We start from the raw sequence: 19,309 nt of genomic DNA on the forward strand, positions 1-19,309 counted from the left end.
TTTTTTGCCAAATTATGCTAGCAAAAGCAACAGAGCTTAGAAAGCATTTGAAAAAAAGTAATAAAGAAAACTTCCTTTTCACAATGAAGTTTTTGTGTCTCTCCTACCTTTCCCTATGCCAACTCAGCTTACATACCCAAATGCATGTAAATGGACACAATCTGTGCAATGAAGGAGAAGGGCCAATGATGGCAGAAAAGAGGAAGAGGATAGGGGAGATGAAGGAGGAGAGAGAGAGATAGGAGGGAAAGGGATAGAGGGAGAGGAAGAGAGAGAAAAGGGGTGAGGGGAAGAGAGATAGAGAGAGATTGGGAGAGAGTGTAGAGAGCACGTAGGAGGAAGGAGGTGGGAGTAGATAGGATTAGATGTCACATCAAAAGTGTACAAATAGGGGTGGATGGGGACTTACATAGTTCCTCCACATTTCCCACCTAAGAGGCCTATAAAGGTCCTCTAAATTGCCCCTTTTCCCCCTTCATTACAGCCATCCCTTCCCATAGGAATTTTCCCTCAAAATTTCACAGCATGGCTGTCCAAAAAGTGCAGCAAACAGTAACGACTAATTAGCCCCGTAGGAGAGAGGGATGGTGGACCTGGACAGTGCTTTCTGGCTGCCATGAATTTTCATCTTCAGGGAGTCCCTGCCACTTGATAAGATACTCTATGTAGACCTTGTTTTGGAGTACATGGTCTCTGAAACCCACGATGCCCTCCGGAACATAGAGGATGTGGCCCTTGTCATCCGTAGGTGGTAACTCAGGAAGAACATGGACATGATGTCCCAGCAAAGACACATGGAAAACATCATGGATCTTGGAGGTATCGGGGAGCTCCAATTGATATGCTACCTCTCCAACCTTGCGGATGATCCTGTAAGGACCGTAATACCTATGAGCAAGCTTTGTGCTGGTATTACCTTTCAGTGAGGCATAACGATTCTTATGGAGACGCAACTGCACATAATCTCCCCAAAAGAAGAGAGTGATCTTTCTATTCCTGTGGGATTTCTAGAGTCTCCTCTAGAAGCACCTCTGCAGATTTGCAGTGATATCAAATGTCTCCCAATGAGGAACTTTGGAAGGTCTTCAACCTCTACTACTGAGCTGAAATCTCTTGGCATTATTGACCGTGTAACAAAAGAAGGGGATGCTCTTCTCTCGATGCCCTGCGTCAATCCACTCAAATACCTAAAGGAACTCCCCCGTAGAGCCAAAGTCTCCAAGACCTGGTGGAGAGTAGTCAGGGGTCTGGGTCGAGGAACCACTTTGAATCTGATCCCTGTACCAAAAGACCTACAACCCTGATAGGCTAAAAAGCAAGCAAGATGTCCTTTGTGGACTTGAGCAATCTGCCACCATCTTGCACACTAAAAACTAAAGCATCCTCCTGTGCATCTCGAAAGGCCAAAACCTGAAGCGGAACACTGCCTCTCGTAAAAGTACCTGCCCAAGTGGAGCAAGTGAGTGGCATATCATCCGTGTCTACCCAGTCCTTTGGAAGGGCTGCCTCAATCTGCAAGATCCTCCGTGCACTCCCTCTGAGATGTCTTGTCAACTGAGATTTGGTCTCCTCTGGAAGCCTACAGAAAGCCTTCCAAGACCCCAAAGATGATGCAGGTCCCCTCTCCCACTTGGACCACTGCATGTAGAGTGAGGCACCAAGTGGTCTGCCATGATCATCTAAAATATTATCATTCCACATGATCGATTGCCTATAAGAAATTCTGGATTTACTATATTTAGAAATGTGCTAAGGAACAGAAAGGAGACTGAAATAGCAGAGAACAAGGAATAATTGTACTGCTTGAATGTCTGTAGGGTATCCGTTGTGTGTCATCCATACAATTGGGCCTCTCTTATATAGAGAGTGAAGAGTCACACATGAAAAGGTGTGTACTCCAAAGTGTATGTGCATGAAGAGGTGTGTACCCCTTGTGAAGGGTGTGACCCTTGATGAGAGGGTACATTACAATAGGAATGTCTCTTCAATAGAATGTCTCTTGTGAAGGGTTGTGCCTCATACAAAGTGTCCCGTCGAAAGGGCATACCCTTCCACAAGTGTCCATTCATCAAACCATCCATAAGTCTAGAAATAGAGAAAGGAATACGTCACAGATCGTGACATCCCCTACCACTCAAAAGAAGCCTGGTGGAGATAATGAATTGATGTAGAAAATATCACTGTAAATTCTGAAAATACTGCTGTAAAATGTCAGGGTACTGCTGTAAGTCTTCATCAGATTGCCAAGTAGTGTCGGAGTCGTCTAGATTTCGCCAAAAAACAAGGAATTCCGTGATAAGTCGATGTCAAGTCTCTCGCTGTCGATGGTCCAGAATACGCTTAGGACTAAGGAGAGCATAATCGTCTTCGATTTCTAGGACATAATCACCAGCAGGAGGAACTGCTTCATCGCCCGGAATGTATGTCTTTAGCCAAGAAATATGAAATGTTGGATGGATTTTACCCCATGATGGTGGTAATTTCAATTTGTAAAAGGTGAATTTTTCTTGACAATCCGGAAAGGTCCATAGTATCTTGGTCGCAACTTAGGAAACATAGACTTAACCGTCTTATAGTGTAGTGAAGGTGAATGGGGAAGTGAGAGAAAGCCACGGAAGGCAGGGGGAGATAGAGAAGGAGTTCATGTCATGTTGAGCCACAAGATCTTATTTCAACAACGTATCACTCTTCTCTTTGGTGCAGACCGGCTCGCTAAGATTATGGCCTCTGCTGATCCTTTCCTTCTCCCTATGCTTGATTACAATATCACTTGGGATGTTACCATCTTCATTCTCATCTGAGGGAGGAAAGTATGGTGTGGTATCTTGGCATAAAAACTTTTTCCTAATGTCCCATTCTCAATGATAAATATCTTTGGCTATCAGTTCGAAAGCAGTAGGAAGTGAAGAGGTGCGTGAAGTTTATTATCCCCAACTTCATGTCACATCTTTTGGTGGAGACGCCGGGTACGTTTGGTATTGGATTCATCCCACATTACTAAACAATCTCGGGTGTAGTTGATTGCATGTTATGCCTAGAAGAGGCATGTGTTTTGATGAGATAAAGAAGATGACTAGAAGAACTCTATTAGAAGAGATTGCAACCCGTTTAAGAGAACTTGAAGATTGTGAAGGTGATTCTCAAGCTATTCGCACAGTCACCATGATCATATCCTTTATGTTTGCACCACTCCACTGCTATAGTCGAAAACTAACTATCTGTATGACTCAGTTTCACATATGGAGGCAATGGAGTGTTAAGCCAGGCAATCTCCAATTCTCCAGGACCAGATAAACAGGTACAAACACCACTGGTGCCTCTCCAAATCCTGTCAAAGAAACCCCGAATCGGAGGCAAAAACCACAACCAAAGAAATGTCAAAAGCCCCGGTGCAGGGGAGAAACAAAATAAAAAATTATTTAAAAAATGTTTTTTTCTGGTCTGACCAGATCTGGCCGACCAGATTGACCTGGTCGGTCAAATCTGACCAGGTCAGTCAACCTGCTGGTTGACCGACTTTTCTGCCCCTTCCTATTTAAAGGGGGGGGGGGCTAGGTATTTAGATATTATCTCTTCTCCAGCTCCAGAGGTTCCTGCACACCCTGAGCCACTTCTGCCTCCTGGCTGCCTCCTCTGCTGCCTCAACTTCTGCCTCCTGGCTGCCTCCTCTGCTGCCCTCTTTTCTGCCCCAGATCTGCCCCTCCTTTCTGCTCAGATCTGTCCTCCTTTCTGCTCCAGATCTGTCCCCTTTTCAGCTCCAGATCTGCCCTCTTTTCTGCTCCAGAACAGCCTTCCTTTCTGCTTCAGTTCTGCTCTTCTTTCTGCATCAGATCAGCTCCAACTTCTGCTCAAATCATTCCTCATGAGCCTAAGCTGGCTGCCACTCCCTTAGATCCCACTGTAAAGCTCTCAAAAGACTTGGAGTCTCCTCCCTTTGATGAACATCTCTATCGCCAGGTTGTTGGCAAACTCCTCTGGCTCCTTCACACTCGTCCTGATCTTGCTTACTCCGTCTCTATTCTCAGTCAGTATTTTAATGAACCCAAGCTCACTCATTGGCATGCATGTATTCGTATCTTGCGGTTCATTCGTGGTACTTACTCTTATGGTTTACATTTCAGACCAGGACTAACCCTACAGGGATACACTGATTCCGACTGGGCTGGTGACCCGGACAATCGTCGTTCTCATGGCGGCTATATTTTCTCGTTTGGCTCGGCACCTGTTTCTTGGTCTAGCCGTAAACAAGAGACTGTTGCTGGTTCTTCTACTGAGGCTGAATACCGGGCCTTGTATGATTGTACCACAGAGGCCATATATCTCCGACAGTTTTTGGCAGAATTGCACTTTCCTTGTACTGAACCCACGATCCTCTACGTCGACAACAAAAGTGCCATTGCTCTCGCAGGCAATCCCATTTTTCCAACCGCACCAAACATGTCGGTGTTCACTTTCATTTTACTCGCGAGCAAGTGGAATTAGGTACTATTCGGTTGATCTATGTTCCAGCTGCCGATAATCATGCTGATATTCTTACCAAGCCGGTTAATCGCCCTACTCTTGAGCATCTCTGCCCACGGTTGGGGATTGGTTTACCTCCTCCTCTTTAACAGTTTTTTTTTTTTTCTCTTTGTGTACTTAAGGAAGTGAACAAATCCCCTGCGAGGGCACTCCTTCAAGTCTTTCTTTTTTGTACCATCATCTGGGCATTTAGTGAAGATGAAAACCTACTCTGTAGGCATCTCCATCTAAATGAAAACCCAAAAAAAAAAAAAAAAAAAAAAAAGGGCTGATGAAGATGATAGATCACTCATGGAACACCTCTTTGCTTCTCCTGTCTGCATTGGACATTGAGAGGGGGTGTTAAGCCAGGCAATCTCCAATTCTCCAGGACCAGATAAACAGGTACAAACACCACTGGTGCCTCTCCAAATCCTGTCAAAGAAACCCCGAATCGGAGGCAAAAACCACAACCAAAGAAATGTCAAAAGCCCCGGTGCAGGGGAGAAACAAAATAAAAAATTATTTAAAAAATGTTTTTTTTCTGGTCTGACCAGATCTGGCTGACCAGATTGCCCTAAACTTCTGCTCCAGATCTACCTCCAACTTCCGCTCCAGATTCCGTTCTTTCTATTCCAAATCTGCAGCAACCCCTTCATTAGTTTGCTGTCTCAGATTTGGTTCAGTTCCAACTTGTGGAGCTAGTGCAGAAGTCCACTACAGTTGTCAGGACTGAAGTTTGTTTCAGAGCTTCTCTTCACTTGTACTAAGTTCCGTTTGTGATATATATATCTTCTTCAGCCATTGATTGTCTTCAGTATTGTTTTATTTGTCTCCAAGTATTTTCTTTATATGGTATCAGAGCCAGGTGTGCCAATCGACACCTGAGCCTTGATCTGGAAAGCTTGGAAGATAAATCATCACCTGAAGATGTCTTCTCCCTCTTCTCCGAAGCGATCTCAGCCTGAATCAACCTCTATTCAACCATCACCTTCGACATATGTCGAGAGAGAGTCTGCTAGGATTGAGGTGATGAATACCTCTCCAAACTCTTTAAAGAATTTGCTGAATTCCAGAAATGGAAGGAACTTGAAGCAGGTACCCGCACACCTCGTGCTTCTACCTCTCCACGGTTCTCTCCAATACGTCAACAAGGACCTCTATTCAACTCAGAAGAAGCTGAGCAACATCTCAAGTTCGGTGCCAACGAAGAACAAGTATCCCCTGACGAAAGAGGACAGGCCGGCATGAGAACATTGGATTATTCGACAGTGCCTATTCCACAAGAATCAGTGCAAGGTATGATGCCCTATTCCCTTAGTGCAACTCCTTCTGTTATGCAAGGCATAGGAACAAGTAATCACGAGGACACAGATCCATACATGCATGTGAACACTCGCAGACGAGAAGGGAGAAATGCGTCTGACAATGAGTTTGCTTTCGGTTCACATCCCTCCCTCCCTCCCTTCCCTCTCATCTCTTCCGCTGCCATCTTTCCTCCAGTGGTTTCTCATCCTCCTCCTCCTCCCATGCCACTGGATTCCTATAGTTTATTTCCCTCTATCTCTCCCGCTGCCTCTTTTTCACCTCTCATGTCTTATCCCGCCTCTCATATTCATCCCTCCCCCTCAGGACCTTTTTCAAATTCCTTTATTCCTCCGGTGATGCCACCTCTCCCTTCTTCTCACTCTGCTACTATTCCCAATTCTCTTCTGCCTCCACCGGTTGCTTCTCCCTATCATTCTATTTCTTCCCCTCACCTTGTCTCTGCAACAGCCAAACATGCTTTCACTGATATGACTCGTTTTAACGGGTCTAATTATACCACATGGTCAAATCTTATGCGCCATGTGCTTGATTCTCAAGACCTATGGGAACTCGTTCAAGGTACCGAATCGCCACCTGATCCTCATGTTTATCCTCCTCAGGTAGTTCGTTCGTGGCGACATCGTAATGCCACTGCCATTGTTGAAATTATGCAAGGTCTTTTACCTGAATTTCACTCTCAATTACAGCATTTTGATCTTGCCTCTGAGCGATGGGCACATCTCACTGACCGCTATGCAGCTCGAGATCGTACTCGTCGTATCAATCTTGACCATGATCTCCAACAATTCCAGATTCTTGCTGACGATGATCTCAAGGTTAAACTAGCCGATTATCGGCGGTTAGTTGCTGAATTTGCCACAATTGGTCCTCCCAAATCCGAGGATGACCAAGTTACTTTCTTTTTAAATAAACTTCCGCCCAAGTATTTCAGTTTTATGCAACAAATCATTTCTCAACCTTCTCTTCCTACTTTTTATGTTTTATTTTGTTTCTCCCCTGCACCGGGGCTTTTGACATTTCTTTGGTTGTGGTTTTTGCCTCCGATTCGGGGTTTCTTTGACAGGATTTGGAGAGGCACCAGTGGTGTTTGTACCTGTTTATCTGGTCCTGGAGAATTGGAGATTGCCTGGCTTAACATGGAGTACTCATTGCCTTTCCCCCCTCCATATTGAAATGCTGCAATACTTTTGTAACATACTCTTTTTGTGAAAGCCAAAGGAGTTTCCTACTCCGATCAAGCGTGATGCGCATACCAAGAATATGACTTGCAAATCCCAAATCCTTCATATCAAAGGCCTCATGCAACTTGGCCTTTAATGCATCTAGCTCATAAGTATTCTTGCTAGCCAATAGCATATCATCCACATATAGTGCCAAGATTATCAAGCTATTATCCTTAGCCCTTTTAGTGTAGAGGCAGTGAACCATGGAAAGTACACACCCGGATTCCAAAGTTTCTGTCGGGGATAGCCGGACATGCCCTGTGAAGGGCATATGCTTCGGGAGGAGGCTCGACAGAAACTCTTTACGCAAACCGACGAGAAGCCATTAGTTGCCAAAGACAAGCCTGGAAAAGGCAAGCCAAAGGATACCAAGAAATCAGAGGACGCTGAATGCAAGAAGAAAATGAAGTGCTTTTACTGTGAAAAGCTTGGTCACTCCGCCAAAGAATGCCGAAAGAAGAAGGCGGATCAAAAGCAGAAGAGAGAAGCCAAGAACAAAGAAGAGCCTAAGAATGATTCTGCCAATGTGACGACTGGACAGTTATTTTTACTCAGTGAACATTGTTCAGCATATGCAGTCAGTGAAGGTAAAGAGAATTGGTATGTTGACAATGGTGCTTCCAAGCATATGTCCAACAGGAGGACTTGGTTCAAAACCATGGAAAGTACACACCCGGATTCCAAAGTTTCTGTCGGGGATAGCCGAACATGCCCTGTGAAGGGCATCGGTAGCATTCCGTTCATTACAACGGGGGGTGAGGAGAAGGATATCTCTGGAGTACTTTATGTACCCAACCTTTGCAAGAATTTACTGTCTGTAAGTCAGATGGACAAAAACAACATGGCAGTTCTCTTTCAAGATGGCAAGGTCACCGTGACATCCAAAGGCAATGGGCAATTGGTGGCTCAAAGCGTTGAAGAGAATGGACTGTACCGTGTCAATGCAATGTTGGTTCATGAAGACAACGGAAAGTCCAAACTTTGGCATGGGCGCTTCAGTCATGTCAGCTATGGAATCTTGGCTGAAATGTCAAAGTCGAAGATGGTGGATGGACTTTCACCAATTACAGGCAAGGATGATGTCTGTAGGGCTTGTCTAGAAGGCGAGCAGCACAGGGATAAGTTCCCACAAGAGGCCTCGTTTCGGGCCAGCAAACCACTTGAGTTGGTTCACGCCGCTGGGTCGAAGAGGCGGTAGGCCTTGGATTCTTCACTATACCCAACAAAGATACATTTTCTGCTCCGGGAATTAAGCTTGGTCCTGTCTTCCTTGTGCACATGCACCCATGCGTTAGAACAAAAAATGTGAAGATGAGTGATAGAGGGCTTCTTACCATGAAATGCCTCATATGGAGTCTTGTCCTTGACGGCCTTCGTCTTGGTCCGATTGAGAATGTGTACGGCTGTATTGATAGCTTCACTCCAATAGGCTTTAGAAAGATTCCTCCCTCGGAGCATAGCAAGCCCTGTCTCTGTGGTGGTTCTATGCTTCCTCTCGGCTATCCCGTTTTGCTGAGAAGTATGTGCCGTGGTGAGTTGTCGCTTGATTCCATGCTTGTGACAAAATGTGTTGAACTCACTTGAGGTGAATTCTCCCCCCCTGTCTGTGCGGAATGTCTTGATATCCTCCTATGTCTCCTTTTCAACTCTGGCCTTCCAGTCTTTGAATTTCTCGAAAGTCTAAGACTCTTTAGCCAAACAATATACCAGAATGGCAGGCTGCCATGAAGGCAGAGATGGATGCTATCCTGAAGAACAATACATGGGACTTAGTGGCCAGGCCCCTGCAACGAAAAGTCATCGGCACTAAGTGGGTATACAAACTTAAATACAAATCAGACGGCAGCTTGGATAAGTATAAAGCAAGGTTAGTGGTGAAAGGTTTTGCTCAAACTGAAGGCATGGATTTTGATGAAACTTTTGCTCCCACAGTCCGCATGGTTACTATCCGGACAGTGATTGCCCTTGCTGCTCAATTCCAGTGGCCTATTTTTCAAATGGATGTGAAGTCCGCATTCCTTAATGGAACCCTGGAGGAGGAGGTATACGTGGAGCAGCCACCGGGCTTTCAAGATCCAGGGTCCCCATTAAAGGTCTGCAGGTTGAAGAAGGCGTTATACAGGCTGAAACAGGCCCCCAGAACTTGGTACCAAAGGATTGATATATTCTTTCAGAAGATAGGGCTCAGTCGGAGTCCTTCTGAGGCAAACCTTTACTTGTTCATTGAGAAGGGATTGCGACTGGTACTCATCCTCTATGTTGATGATCTTATCTTGACAGGTGATCATGTCAAGAAGATTTCACAGGTTAAGGAGCTACTCATGTCTGAGTTTGAGATGATTGACCTTGGGTTATTACATTACTTCCTTGGAATTGAAGTAAAGCAGGCCAAAGACAGGATCTTCACTTCACAGGAGAAATATTGCAGGGAACTTCTGAAGAGGTTTCAGATGGAGGATTGCAGAACAGCATTAACTCCCATGGAGGTTGGGCTCAAGCTAAGTGTTCACGACACATCTCAACTGGTTGATACTCCCTTGTATCGACGATTGGTAGGAAGTTTGCTTTACCTTACCAATACTCGACTTGATATTTGTTATGCAGTTGGGCTATTATGCCAGTTCTCTGCTTCTCCCAGGAAGAGTTATTGGGATGCAGGTTTATGGGTGCTGAGGTATCTGAAGGGTACTTGCACCTATGGGATCACCTACACCAAAGGCATCGAACTAGGCGGGTTCTGTGACAGTGATTGGGCGGGTGATGCTGACACCAGAAGATCGACAACAGGGTATTGTTTCTTACTTGCATTTGGTGCCATCTCTTGGCTAAGTAAGAAGCAACCCACAGTGGCCCTTTCATCTACAGAGGCACAGTACAGAGCCGCATGTACAGCAGCTTGTGAGACACTGTGGTTGAGGTGGATTCTGGAGGACATGGACGTGTGTCAGGAGGATGCGACAGTGCTGATGTGCGACAATCAGAGTTGCATAGCTATTGCCAAGAATCCAGTGTACCATGCGCGGACCAAGCACATCGAAGTTCATTACCACTTTGTTCGAGAGCTCATCATTGACGACGTGATCGAGCTTATCTACTGCCGGACCGCCGACAACTTGTCCGACCTCTTCACGAAGGCACTCCCTCGAGAACAGATGGAGCACCTCATCAAACGCATGGGGATTGACCCACAGTTGTGACATTGAGGGGGGGTGTTAGAGACTCACTGTGCCCACATGTGAGCCCCCGTTTTGAGGGGACAAGGGACAGTGAGAGATAGGAGGGCTGGGAAAGAGAGACCCAGGCTGACATCATAGGCAACCAGCACACGGGCTGGTTGCTGACTGCAACAGCAGAGAAATAGGGGGGCCCTGTGCCTCCCTAGAGACGTCAACAGTCCCATGGACTAGCTGCACAGGGCACCCTTTTATAGGGGCCTGTGGCAGGGCCAGTCGGCCCAACCAGGGCCGACCCTGGTTGGATTTCCAGAACAGTCTGGTCGGCCACCAGTCAGGGCACCGACCCTGCTGGTCGGCCAATCCAGAGGGCCTGGGCAGTGCAGGACAGAAAGGCCCACTCCTTCCTTCATTCCAGCATCCAGTGCAGGACAAAAAGCCTCCTTCCTAGGCTGTGCTGTGCACTCAGAGCTGGTCCAATCTGACAGAGAGAGTTACATCAGTTCTCCTCAGCACTTGGCTGAGTTTTCTATTGCTCCCCTAGAGCCAGTTTTCTGCCCACCATCCGGTGGATGAATACATTCTCTCTCTCCGTTTAAGTTATCTCTGAGTGAGTGTCTATTGCATCTGTGATCAGTTATCTGAGTTGAGTGTCAAGAAGAGTGGGAGAGATCTTGGGTGGAGGTTTGAGTGATTCATTCCCTCCCTTTTTTTTTTTTCAACACAGAGGGGTGTACCTGTCAAGTATTTGGGCGGCTAGGTCGGCTTGGATATTTCTTCCAGGCAACAGTTTGCTCCCGTGTTGGAGAGCATCATGAGGAAGCTCCTTTTTTGGAGCTCAGCCAAGCTGGATCTTGCCTCTAGAGTTGTGGTGGTCAACCAGGTCCTCTTGGCCACGGCCTGGTTTGTTTGTTCATGCTGGTGCCATTCTAGGGACTGCATCGCTCAGCTCAGAAGACCGATCAGAAATTTTCTTTGGAGTGGGCTTGATGGCACAGTAGATGTCTTAGCCAGGGTGGCTTGGGAGACCCTCATCCTCCCTACATAGGAAGGGGGTCTCAATATTATTGATCCAGATTTACAGTGCAGAGCTTTACTATGCAAGATGGTGGTGCGGGGACTTATGCCAAGGCAGGAACCGTGGAAGGCCTTTCTTATTAGCAGCATATAGAGGTGCACACCTTCTTTAGGAGGACACTGGATGAGCAGTATTAGGTGGATATTCACCACAGCACACCTCAGATCACCTTCATCCCCTCTCATGCTTGCCATTCTGAAAGCATGGGCCAGTTTTAGGAGCACTCTTCGGAGGATTTATCCTTCCTCTCGTGAAGAGATTGATAGGCAATGTCACGATCTGTGACGTATTCCTTTCTCTATTTCTAGACTTATAAATGGTTTGATGAATGGACACTTGTGGAAGGGTATGCCCTTTCGATAGGACACTTCCTATGAGGCACAACCCTTCACAAGAGACATTCTATTAAAGAGACATTCCTATTGTAATGTACCCTCTCATCAAGGGTCACACCCTTCACAAGGGGTGCACACCTCTTCATGCACATACACTTTGGAGTACACACCTTTTCATGTGTGACTCTTCACTCTCTATATAAGAGAGGCCCAATTGTATGGATGACACACAACGGATACCCTTAAGACATTCAAGCTATTTCAGTCTCCTTTCTATTCCTTAGCACATTTCTAAATATAGTAAATCTAGGATTTCTTATAGTGGTATCAGAGCAAAATTCGCTCCAGCCTGTAAGAAATGCCCCCCACCTTCTAGCGCCGATCTGATACATCTTTCCCGCTAGAAGGATATCCGTGCACATTGTGCATGGAAGAGATGGAGAGGATGAGCGTAAAAATTTTTCGCGCCAATCCTGCCTAAAGTCATCTATGGCCTCTCCATCTCCCACACTTCATGAGTTGATGTGAATGGACACGACAAAAATCGTGTCTTTTCAGGTACTTGCGCTGTCCCAAAACCAAGGGACGCACCTTTTCCACCATCGAACACACCTTTTGATGAAGAGTCTCGACTCCTCACCCTAGGGACACATCCCATCATGGGCAAAAGGACACACCTATTCATGTAGGGACACCCCTTTTTAAAAAAAAGGGACACACCCCTTCATGAAAAGGTGCACCTATTCCAAGGGTCACACCCCTTCGAATAGGCACACCTTTTAGGCACCAAGCACTTATAAAAAGGGTACCTAGAGGGGTTAAAATGGAAAACCCAGCCCCCAACCTTAGGGTTACCCTGGCTACCCTAGGGTTAAATAAACCCACCCTTTAATTTTTGGGCAACCACCACATGTAGGCAGCCCAAACAAAAAAAAGGGACGTACCTTTTCAACGCCTACAGGTTTTTCGTCAAATCAGGTTGGTTTTGCAGCCAGCCCCTGCTTGCGCCATCTCGCTGCCAGCCCCTGCTCGCTGCCAGCCCTGCTTGCGCCATTTCGCTGCCAGCCCCTGCTCGCTGCCAGCCCTGCTTGCGCCATTTCGCTGCCAGCCTTGCTTGCGCCATCTCGCTGCCAGCCCCTGCTCGCTGCCAGCCCCTGTTTGCGCCATTTCGCTGCCAGCCGTGCCTCGCCATTTCGCTGCCAGCCCCCTTGACATCAGCAGCTTGGTGCACCAGCCCCTATTGCGATCCAGAATTGGGTACCTGCAGCTTGTTGCGCCATTGATAGCTTGTTGATTGTCCCAAGCCACCAAAGCAAAATTCCAATATGGAACCTAGCACTTCCCAAAGAGAAGACGCTACCCCAGCACAAGACAAGAAAGGCAAAGCTGTTCGAATGGCAAATACCATCCACTTGAGCCTTGCCAGTAACCCCGAACCTTTCCTGGCCACTCAAGTACTTTGTGTTCAAGGATCGATTCGTGGAACAACGGTCACTATCCTCATCGACAATGGCTGCTCTCATAATTTCCTAGCTAGTTCTATGGTCGACAAACTTCGGTTGACCACCAGTCCTAGTCTCATGGACTATCAGATTGAACTCGCAAATGGAACGACTTTCTTGTGCAACACCAGGATCAAAAACTTGTCTTTTCGCATCCAACATTATACAGACCCTCTTTCTCGGTACGATGTCATACTTGGACAACAGTGGCTCTACGACTATGATCCATCAATCAGTTTTCGCAGCCATACTGTCCAATTTGTCCGCCAGGGAAAACTTATTGAGCTAACTGGTTCTAGGGACTCTCCTTCAACCCTAGTTGCCTCTATCTTACAAGTAAAGAAGTGGGTTCGTAAACGTTAAGTAAAGACTTCACTTCTATTGGTTACCGCAGTAGAGGAGACACCAACAAAGGATCCTCTTGAATACCTCAACCAACCTTTTTTCCAGCCCTACCTGGATATTTTTCCACAGGAATTGCCAAAGCAATTACCACCTCGACGACCAGTGGATCACCCAATTGAACTTATTCCAGGCAGTAATCCACCGTCGAAACCTCCTTATCGGGTTTCTTACACTTAAAATGAAGAAATCCAAAGACAGGTGACCGAACTACTCGACAAAGGTCACATTCGGCCTAGTCGCAGCCCTTTCGGATCTCCTGTACTAGTGGAAAAAAAGAATAAGTCAATGCGCCTCTGCATCCACTATCGAGCCCTCAACAAGCTCACTATAAAAAACAAGTATCCATTGCCTCGCATCGATGACCTCTTCGATCAACTTCTACATGCAACACAATTCTCAAAGATTGATCTTTGTTCAGGTTATCATCAAATTCACACACGAGAAGGCGATGAGTACAAGACAGCTTTTCGAACAAAGTATGGACACTATGAATGTTTGGTCATGCCTTTTGGGTTAAACAATGCCCTGGCCACATTCATGACACTAATGAACGACATCTTCAGGCCTTTCCTCGATAAGTTCGTCATCGTTTACCTCGATAACATCCTTATTTTCAGCAGATCCCTACATGAGCACAAACAACATCCTCACCAAGTTTTTGAAGTTCTCCGCGCAAATTCTCTCTACATAAACATTGAGAAGAGTGAGTTCTTCAAGACTCAACTCGAATATTTGGGACATGTTATTTCCACTCAAGGCATCTCTGTGGATCCTAAGAAGATCAAGGTAATCCGAAACTCGCCTACTCCTAAGAATGTTCATGATGTCCGCTCTTTTCTCCGATTGGCAAACTTCTACCATACAAAGGTCTATCAGTTTTCCGAAATCACAGCTCCTATGTCCGAATTATTGAAAAGCACAACAGTTTTTCAGAGGCTTCCCAAAACAGAGTATAGTTTCCAACAACTCAAGCAAGCACTCACTACCACACCAGTTATGGCTATTGCTGACCCAAACCTTCCATTTGAGGCCATGACCGACGCTTCCGACATCGCTACAGGAGCAGTCTTGATGCAAGAAGGCAGAGTTATTGCTTTAGACAGCCATAAACATTCCGATATCCAAACCCGATACCCAGTTTATGATAAGGAGTTTCTTGCCGTTGTACATGCTTATCGCTCTTGGAAACATTATCTCATGGGAGTTGACTCGGTGGTCAAGACAGACCATCACTCTTTAAAGTATATCTTTACTCAGCCAGTCATGAACGCTCGGGTTGAGGTTTTGGCCAACTTTCACATGACCATTGAGTACATTCCAGGACTACACAATGTAGTTGCAGATGCTCTCAGTAGGTTACCTCTAGCATCAACTATGGTAATCTCTACATTATCTGTGGATGTTCCGAATTCATTCAAAGGGAAGTATTTCAATGATAAAGACTTCGGCATAGTAGTACAAGTTCTTTCAAAAGATCAACCTTCGACTTCCGAACATAAGATTTTCTCATCCTATTCTTATACGGACGACCTTTTGTATTATCAAGATCGCGTCTGTGTACCACATGACAAGGATGTTCGACGTCTTTTGTTAAAAGAGCATCATGTAGTTCCTTATGCTGCCCATCCAAGCATCAACAAGACTTATAGGTTACTCAGTGCAACATACTACTCGCCTCAGATGAAAAGCGACGTCATCAAACTGGTTACATCTTGCTTATCTTGTCAACAAATGAAAGCAAGCTGACGACTTCCAACAGGACTTCTTCAGCCTCTTCCAATTCCAACTGAAAGGTATGAAAGTATTTCCATGGATTTCATTACAACACTACCACGATCCTCCAGAGGTAATACTCAGATTATGGTAATTGTTGATTGATTGTCCAAAATGGCACACTCTGTTGCTTGCAAAAGCAGTGCACAGGCTCCGGACATAGCCAAACTCTTCATACAACACATCTTCCGACACCATGGATTGCCCAAGAATATCATATCCAACAGCGATCCTAAGTTTACTAGTCACTTTTGGATTTCACTATTCGAATCTTTGGGTACAACTCTACTGTTCAGTTCAGCCTACCACCCAGAATCAGATGGCCAGACTGAAAGAGTCAACCAGGTTCTGGAAGAAATGCTTCGCCATTATATTCAGTCACGCCTAGCAGCTTGGAAAGAGTATCTACCACTCCTTGAGTTTGCTTATAATAACTCTTTCCATAGTGCCATTAGCATGACTCCATTCCAAGCAGCTTATGGACACACTCCGATTGTACCAACGAATTTTGTACTTCAACATCAAGTGGCCCTAGCCAATCAACTGGTTCAAGAAATGCAAGACATTCTACTCCAAGTCAGGGATCATATGCGAAAAGCGCAAGAGCGGTATCAACGGTCTACCAACAAACATAGACGTCACCCGGAATTTGACACTGGTGACATGGTGCTATTATTTGTAGCTCCACATCGCTATATGTAATTAAGGTGGGAAAAAGATGGATTTTAAGGGGAAAATAGATGGGAGAATAGTAGGGAAATGTGGGAACTGTGGGGGACTATATAAGTCAACCAAAAAGGATTGTAAGGGGCTATTGATTTGACGTCTAATCCACTTCTCCTTGCTTCCTTCATCACTTGTGTACTTCCAGTCTTATTCTCTCTACTTCCCTCCCCTATTCCTTCTCTATCTCCCCTGCCTTCCGTGGCTTTCTCTCACTTTCCCATTCACCTTCACTACATTGGTATCAGAGCTAGGTTCTGGCACCTCTTGCTTCCATTCCGATTCATAAATCAGCCTGTTCGTCGTGCTAAAAGAGGTCGTCGCTAGTTTTTGTGACTGGCGGCAACCAGCTTCTACACTATAGTATCGTTCACTTGTGGGCAGACATCTTGATGGAAGGATGGATTCCTTCGGCCTGGTTCACGAACGCCTAAGCAATGCTACCCGTCAGAGCTGGCTACCACAATGGGAGCATAGAACTGTCTGACCAAAGCAATTCCACGTTGACTGATATCCGGATGCTCCTACATCTGGTTTTAGACTACGTTGCTTGGCAGCTTCCGACCTGCTCAGGACACGGCACCTTTCCTAACACCCTTTCGTGCATACATGCAACCTAGGACGTGCAGACGTGCTCGAAGCCCACGCCATGAGCTAGCCGTCGTGACAGTTCCCCGTTGCCTTCAATGATCCTGTCCTCGACGTCTATCCATCTCCCTCCGTCGATCGATTCGTTGTCCTCCTCCTCCTCCCGAGATTTTTTTCATCTGTCCATCTGCCTCCGTCGACAACTGACCCGTCGTCCTCCTCCCATGACTTGTCGCCGCGTCGCATTTCTGCTCAGCCCGCTAGGTCGCCGCCTCGCCGCTGCTGCCCGCCTTTCTTTTCCTTATCTACCTTAGACCTTAGTCTAAGGTCTTAACTAGGGTTAGTCCAGGTCACGTTAGGTTAGTAGGTATGGTTAGCTAAGGTTTAGTTAGTTTGGGCCTAGGTTAGGTTAGTGCTAACTAAGGTTAAAGGTTGGGTTAGGTTGGCCTAAGACACTCTCCTAACAGTCCTAAAGGTCTTGAGCTGTACTTTTTTTTCTTTTAAACCTCTTTTAGGGTACTCCTACAGCCCTATTCTGGGCCTTTCTTAGCCACCTTCGTGGCTCATTTTGAGCCCTGTTTCCAGCCTCTTCACCGAGCTTTCTTCGAACCTCTTCAACGACTGCTACTGACACCTCTTCAGCCTCTACATCGAGCCTTCGACACTTGGCACATTTTCCTCGTGTCATTCATGGCACCCAGGCGTGCACCCCGGTCGGATGAGTCATCTTAGCACGGTGACGATGTTGCTCAGCAGGAGCAAATGCCGGTCACAGAGAGTGCATCTCCTTCACAGCCAGTTTCTGCTATGCCTACCGACATAGAGTTTCTAGATGCATTGGCCTCGATGCTTCAGGGGACTTTTCAGCAGATGGGTCAGCAGTTGGGGCAGCAGCTCACCACTGCTATGGCTATGCACGATACAGCTATCACCCAGATGGGTAAGAACATTGGGCAACAGATCACTACCGCCATCAGTATGCACGATAAGGGTAAGCAGCCCGCACCCCAGCATGGGGATCAGTCGGATAGCCAGGGTGATTTTCCTGACCCACACAGGGGATTTATGGCTGATGGCCGTCGCACTTATGATGTTGGTTCTATGCATGCACCCGAGCATGGGGATTATGTTGATTCTGGTGATGCCTTGCCCGTGCCGCCGAGCACTTCTCTTATTGATTCCAGGCCTCCATTTGGCTCGCATATTTCATTGGCTGAGCCGTCCATTTTGGGCCGGCCCATTGGCACATTTTTGCCAACGGCGAGCATGCTTGGATTGGGTGTTGGGTTTCAGGGCAGTTGGGAGAGGGGCCAGTCCTCTTCTCAACCTTTTTCTATGCCACCCACCCACCGAGATGTTTATGGCAGGCAGACTCAGCAGGGATTGCATGCTTCGATGACACCTCCTGTTAATACATTCAGTCACCAGACTCAGCCTGCATATCAGGGAGGTAATGCTTTCGGTCAGACGCACTTTATGCATCACGGGAGTGGTTCTCCTAACCAGCATGATGCTGGAAGTGGGCAGCATGCAAACATGGATGATATGCTTTCAAATGCCTTACGTTCATATAGGGCTTTGCCTGAGGATGTTCGTAATGAGATGCCCTTTTCACAGTATGTGAGCTTCAAGCGTGAGTATGCTGGTAGTCACTATAGGAATAACGCAGCCAAAGGTGTGAAAGATAAAATCTATGTTCATAAGTTTAAGGGTGACACTCGCACTCCCAATGAGTTGGAGGAGTGGCTCACGAAGCTTGAAGATTATTTCCGCTTCTACCCTAAGAATGATGAGGAGAGGATCATTTTTGCTGGCATGCATTTACAGGATTATGCACATACATGGTGGCGTTACATGCGAGAGTCACCTCAGAAGCCTACCACCTGGAAACAGTTCAAGGAGCTTATGGTCACGACCTTCGTCTCGGCTCTGATCCTTGAACAGTACCTTGCTGAATTCTATGCACTGTCACAAATAGGTACGGTCCAGGAGTACTTGCAGCGTTTTTGGAGACTTTCTTTGTTTGTACAGGATATTTCTGAGAAAGGGAAGTTGCTGCATTTTATACAAGGCTTAGATCCCTCTCTAGCTGCTGATGTGAGAGCTCACATCCTCTAACCATTGAGCGAGCAGCCCAGCTTGCTGAGGTGTTTGAGCCAAAATATGCTGGCAAGTACAAGCATGTGTCACATAGCTTCTATGGTACTGGTTATGATGCTGACAGGAAGACAAATTCTGCTGATTGGATTGATAAGAAACCAGCAGCTGCTTCCTTCCCACGATATCCAACAGTTTCTGGAAGTAAGATGCCATATGCAAAGCCATACAGGCCCATGGATGCAAAAACAGGTGTCAAAACCAGTGCTGGTTTTGGCAAATCAGAAGTTAAACAACATTCCAGAGCCATAATGGACAGTAGGAAGAAAGCAAATTTATGCTTTAGGTGTGGAGAGAAATGGACACCTGAGCACCGAGATGTGTGCAAAATGAAGAATGTCAGCTCAGCCAAACTCAGCATGATAATTGAATTATCTGATGATGATGAAGTGGCTGATGTAGCAGACTCCCATGATGTCTCTCATGACGAATTGACAAGAGCCCATGATGCAGATGAGTCTCCTGACACAGATGGACACAAAGGGGACTGTTTTTCCTTTTGATCCGGGTGGGGCTATTGAGC

The 19,309-nt window shown here is 46.3% G+C and overlaps 1 protein-coding gene across 1 annotated transcript in view; it reads left to right on the plus strand.

The window, feature by feature from the left end:
- BIG (auxin transport protein (BIG)) overlaps window positions 1-19,309 on the plus strand; it is a 57,616-nt gene that overhangs the window by 14,733 nt on the left and 23,574 nt on the right. The gene's annotated exons all lie outside the window — the stretch shown is intronic.

The sequence above is a fragment of the Dipteris shenzhenensis genome, chromosome 11, assembly GCF_047967505.1.
Source record: "Dipteris shenzhenensis isolate YYH24624 ecotype China chromosome 11, Dip_SZ_1.0, whole genome shotgun sequence".
Lineage (NCBI taxonomy): Eukaryota > Viridiplantae > Streptophyta > Polypodiopsida > Gleicheniales > Dipteridaceae > Dipteris > Dipteris shenzhenensis.